The following is a 6,000-nucleotide window of genomic DNA, read 5'->3' on the forward strand; positions in this document are numbered from 1 at the left end:
TCCTGACTGGTTGCATCACTGCCTGGTATGGCAACTGCTCGGTATCCGACCGCAAGGCACTACAGAGGGTAGTGCGTATGACCCAGTACATCACTGGGGCCTAGCTTCCTGCCACCAAGGACCTCTATACCAGGCGGTGTCAGAGGAAGGCCCTAAAAATTGTCAAAGACTCAAGCCACCCTAGTCATAGACTGTTCTCTCTGCTACCGCACGGCAAGTGGTACCGGAGCGCCAAGTCTAGGTCCAAGAGGCTTCTAAACAGCTTCTACCCCCAACCCATAAGACTCCTGAACATCTAATCAAATGGCTACCCGGACTATTTGCATAGCCCCCCCTCCCCTCCCTTTTATTTCGTATTATTTTATATTGTATTTTTTGGGTGTTCTTTCTTAAAACTGCATTGTTGGTTAAGGGCTTGTAAGTAAGCATTTCACTGTAAGGTTTACACCTGTTGTATTCGGTGCATGTGACAAATAACATTTGATTTGATGTTGCGTTTGTATTTTTGTTCAGTGTATGCCTGTCTAGAAATGTATCCCAGACATACTCATAAAGCTCATTGTCACGGATTCAGCCGAGGCTGCTCCTCCTCCTTGCTCGGGCAGGCTTCGGCGTTCGTCGTCCCCGTAGTACTAGCTGCTACCGATCTATGTTTCGGTGTTTGTCTTGTTGGGTCTTTATTGTTTACACCTGTGTCCCATTATGTGGCATTGTATTCCCTTTAAAAACCCCTGTCTCTCATTGTTTGTTGTGTGTGATTGTTTTCCGTGAGGTCGGCAGTTGCTGTTGTATGCGAGTATTGTTCCTCCCTGTTAGGAGGTGTTTTTGTTTTGTATGTTCATTACTGTGCAAGTAAAGTACGTCTGCCAGTAGCTCGGTGTCCTGCGCTTGACTTCGTTCACCGCATACACGTCACCTTGACACTCATTGCTGGTTCTGAGGTTTAGTCAACTGACACAGACAGGGGGAGTTATTCTTAAATCATGAGAACCACTTTTTTTTTCAAACATAAGGACCTCGTTCAAGAAATGTAAATAGTTTTTGTATGCGGACGACTCTGCTCTACTGGTGTCCCATAATAACAACGCTTCAGTGGAAGAGATCCTTAGTGCAGCGTTATCCAATAACAGTAAATGGCTTTCAGATCAAACTTTCTCTGCATCTTGGAAAAACAGAATACATATTATTTGGTTACAGAGTAAAGCTTGCAAGGTCCCCTGGTTTCCATGTCAGAGTGGGCAACTCAGAGGTTACACCAAATATCTTTCAGCTACCTTTAGTGTGAATTGGATAGGTACCCGACTGGTGAGACTATGGCCCCCAAAGATTAACCCAAAAATGCAACTCCTATACTTCTGAATATCACCATCCTAAAGACTCTGGCAGGTGCGCTAATGCAGTGTCACTTTGATGATGCGTGGCCATCATGGTTCACCAGCATCCCCACACATCTAAAGAATAAGCTACAGACCAGCCAAAACAAGCTGGTGAGAATTGTACATAAACTCCCCCCTCGTACTCACCTGTAGAGAACATTTTAATATTAATTCAACTTGGTCTGATGCACTGAATTATTACAGACTAAGCCCCCATGTACCTATCCAGTTATTTCACTTTCATTAGAGATGTCCACCAATATAACACCAGAGCTAGAGACTCTGATATTGCCTGTTTTACAATTAAGAGTCTGTCTGGTAAGAACAAACTACCACAGATACTCAAAGCCACACTGAAAATAAATTCATTTAAAAATAATCTCCAAAGTGGGCAAATGATCAAACATTTAAAAAAAGATGTATATGTAATGTGTATCTATGTAATGTATCTGTATCTATGTAATGTTTTTGCTCCATGCACTAAAGTGACCACAATATAAATAAGTCTGTCTTTTTTTGGCTCAAACTTAGTATTTGCTCCTGAACTTACAAGAGGTGTGAAGACCTTTGCAATCAAGACTTCTTTGTTTTCTGTTTTTTATTCATTTCAGAAAATGTTTTAAAAATAACACTTTTAAGATGTGGAGTAGGTTTTGTAAATGAGTGGGTGAAAATCTTAATTGAATCCCTTTTTCGATTGAAATGTAAGGCAGCAAAATGTTAAAACTGTGCAAGGGTGTGTAAACATTCACTAATGGCACTATATGTTGAGTTTTAGACGAGCAAGTAGCAACTCATTTTATTCTATTCACTCAGTCTATTTATTAACCAACCCAAACGTTTGCCAGCAAAATATAATTGTTCACCCCAATACCGAAAACTGTAGAAAACCAGAAAGGTCCCAGAACAGAGCCTTGGGGGTCACCATGTTTAATTGGTTAATTATAAGAGATCAGATACCTAAAATGACAACACTCTCAGTGACAAAAAATGATAAAAGATAAGATTTCTTAAATAATTATGCCAAAAATGCCACGTATTTGTACAGTCAAAATAAGCTAAATTAAGGAGCAACACACATAATTAATTATTACCCCCCAAAAAACAATCAGGTTATGTTTTAGGTTGAAGGCCTAATAACTTTTTACAAGCCTGCCTGATTTTAACCATCCTAATGCCATACATAATAGGATTGAAAAGTGGTGGACATATTAGAAAATAAACTAAGAAAATAGTGCGAAGTATAGGTGGAAGATGTGTAGCATCATATCTGCCTTGTAGAATCACAAATAACCAGCCAGAGGAGAAGTTCAGCAAAGAGGCTATATGTGGCGTACAAGTGTTAAATGCTTTCTGTTTCGTCTCTTTTGAAGACTTTAAACATATTTGTAGAATTCTTACATATGAGTATATGGTAGGAAATATAGTACAAGAAAAAGATAGCACAGTTAAAACAAGACCCCATATGTTATTCAGTGTAGTATTTGAACATGCAAGCCTGACTACGGAGTAGTTGTCACAATACACTCTGTCTAGAACGTTACCACAAAATTGCAGTCGCAAACCGAGGGAGATAATGATGGCGTTGATGAAAAAAGAATACACCCAGGGCAGTAGAATTAAGCCACAAATTATTTTAGGTGTCATAATATTGTTATACTGTAGAGGATAACAAATAGACATGTACCTGTCATAGGACATAACTGCTAAATTACAAAATTATGTTAAACCGTATGTGTACAACACATAAATCTGGAGATAACAATAAAGAAGGGAAATATCATGTGTGTCAGAGAGCAAGTAAAACATGAGAGCAGGAAACAAACCAGTGCTCCCATACAACTGATTAACAAACAAAGCACATAGAAACAAATACATGGGTTCATGAAGGCTTCTTTCAATGCAGATAACTCCAATGAGGAAAGCATTGGCAAGAATTATGACAAAATATAATACAGTTACCACAGCAAAGTAGAAATACTTAAATTGTCCGATATCCCCGTATGCAGCAAGCTTAAAGACCTTGAAGTGAGTAGAGTTCTCCATGGTCCTGGGAGTTAGTAAAGATGTGCTGTCAATGTTTGAAGAAGAGGAGAAAATCCACCTTCTGTAGCTTACATATAAGTTAAAACAATGAAATCACAAAGAACAGAAAACCTAAATGGATAATTCATTGACTTCTTGATTCATTGATAGTTTTGCCTACATCTACAGTATACTCACCAATATAGACAGCTTTACATTGTCCTGATAACAAAATTCACAGCCTAAATCAAACAATATTACAATTTTTATCCTGCACGCATTAAAATTATAACATTAAAATTCTAAATAATACATTGATTACATGTATTCTAAATCCAAAATGAAGACAGATCATTTGCAATCCACGATGACCTCCTAAACTCAGCTCCTCACTTGATTCTTATACTTGTGAGATTTACACACAAAAATCGCCTGCCATGGTGTGATATGCAAATAGTCACCAACACCTGGGGAAAATTAGATATTTTCAGCGTCAAGGAAACCATATAGAGAAAAACAGATACCATTTTGTAACACAGGCCCTCCAAGTGGTTCACAGTCTTTCTTAAATTCTATAGAAATACAGCAATTCATATAGAATAGTAGATTAAACAAGGCATGTCTAGCCGATGTGAAATCACTAGCTAGTTGGCGGTGCACACTAGTGTTCAATCGGTGATGTCACCCTCTCTGAAACCAAGAAGTAGTGGTTTCCCTTGCTCTGCAAGGGCTGTGGCTTTTGTTAAAAGAATGTATGTGTGGGGACTCTCTAGCCTGGTAATCTACACTGTAGAAGTATGTGACATCATTTTCACATTTTAGTCATTTAGCAGACTCTGTTATCCAGAGCAATTTACGGGAGCAATTAGGATTAAGTGCTCAAGGGAACATCAACAGAATTCTCACCTAGTCGGCTTGGGGATTCGAACCAGCAACCTTTTGGTTACTGGCCCAATGCTCTTGACCACTAGCCTACCTACCACCCCATCACCAATGGGCTGGGCAGGCAATGCTATCAGATCTCTTTAACATTTTAGCAGGAGTTTGTGTGCTATGTATTGTGCACCATGTACAATAAAGAAATAGTTAAGTGAAACCAATCCAAAGCCTCTGACAAAAGGATGGTTGCCCGGACCAAGATTAAGTCTACTCCTAGACTAAAACACACTGTCAATGGAGATTCTCCATTGAGAATATGTTTTATTCTCGGACCAGTCTTAATCATGGAGCAGTTTGGCATCACTTGAACTTAGGTTCATAAGGGAGAGTAGGTCTGACAGGTAGGCTGGTCCGATGCCATTTAGAGCCTAGTAAACGAGGAGGAGAATTTTCAAAAAATGTATTTGAGTGACAGGTAGCCAATGGAGATCAGCAAGTGAATAAAAGGTATGACAATATTTTACAAATTAGCAAATTAGTTGAGGAGTATTTATGTCTGTAATAAAGCCCTTTCGTGGGGAAAATTATTCTGATTGGCTGGGCCTGGCTCCCCAGTGGGCGGACTTGGTTCCCAAGTGGGTGGGCCTATGCCCTCCCGGGCCTATGCCCTCCCAGGCCCACCCATAGCTGCGCCCCTGCCCAGTCATGTGAAATCCATAGATTAGGGCCTAATGAATTTATTTAAATTGACTGATGTCCTTTTATTAACTGTAACTCAGTAAAATCTTTGAAATTGTTGCATGTTGCCTTTAGATTTTTGTTCAACTCATGTAAGGGTAGGTAACAAGACATCCGCCACGCTGATCCTCAAGACGGGGGCCCCTCAGGGGTGCGTGCTCAGTCCCCTCCTGTACTCCCTGTTCACTCATGACTGCATGGCCAGGCACGACTCCAACACCATCATTAAATTTGCCGATGACACAACAGTCGTAGGCCTGACCACCGACAACGACGAGACAGCCTATAGGGAGGAGGTCAGAGACCTGGCCGTGTGGTGCCAGGACAACAACCTCTCCCTCAACGTGATCAAGTCAAAGGAGATGATTGTGGACTACAGGATAAAGAAGAGGACCGAGCACGCCTCCATTTTCATTGATGGGGCTGTAGTGGAATAGGTTGAGAGCTTCAAGTTCCTTGGTGTCCACATCACCAACACACTAACATGGTCCAAGCACACCAAGACAGTTGTGAAGAGGGCACGACAAAACATATTCCCCCTAAGGAGACTGAAATGATTTGGCATGGGTCCTCAGATCCTCAAAAGGTTCTACAGCTGCACCATCAAGAGCATCCTGACCGGTTGCATCACAACCTGGTATGGCAACTGCTCGGCCTCTGACCGCAAGGCACTACAGAGGGTAGTGCGTACGGCCCAGTACATCACTGGGGCCAAACTTTCTGCCATCCAGGACCTGTATACCAGGCGGTGTCAGAGGAAAGTCCAAAACATTTTGAAAGACTCCAGTCACCCTAGTCATAGACCGCACGGCAAGCGGTACCGGAGCGCCAAGTCTAGGTCCAAGAGGCTTCTAAACAGCTTCTACCCCCAAGCCATAAGACTGCTGAATATCTAATCAAATGGCTACCCAGACTATTTGCATCCCCCCCCCCCCCCCCCCCCCCCCCCCGTGGGGTTCTATTTTCTCATAATTGAATCTGT

At 41.4% G+C, this 6,000-nt stretch overlaps 1 pseudogene across 1 annotated transcript; it reads right to left on the reverse strand.

Moving 5' to 3' along the window:
• Positions 1 to 943: 943 nt before the first annotated feature.
• On the reverse strand, positions 944 to 3,422 carry LOC311105793 (olfactory receptor 6E1-like; annotated as a pseudogene). The gene is made up of 2 exons: positions 2,675 to 3,422; positions 944 to 951 (listed from the first exon to the last, which is right to left on the reverse strand). The product of its transcript is annotated as an olfactory receptor 6E1-like (transcript).
• Between the last annotated feature and the right edge of the window lie 2,578 nt (positions 3,423 to 6,000).

Source organism: Coregonus lavaretus, assembly GCF_964263955.1.
Source record: "Coregonus lavaretus genome assembly, chromosome: 30".
Lineage (NCBI taxonomy): Eukaryota > Metazoa > Chordata > Actinopteri > Salmoniformes > Salmonidae > Coregonus > Coregonus lavaretus.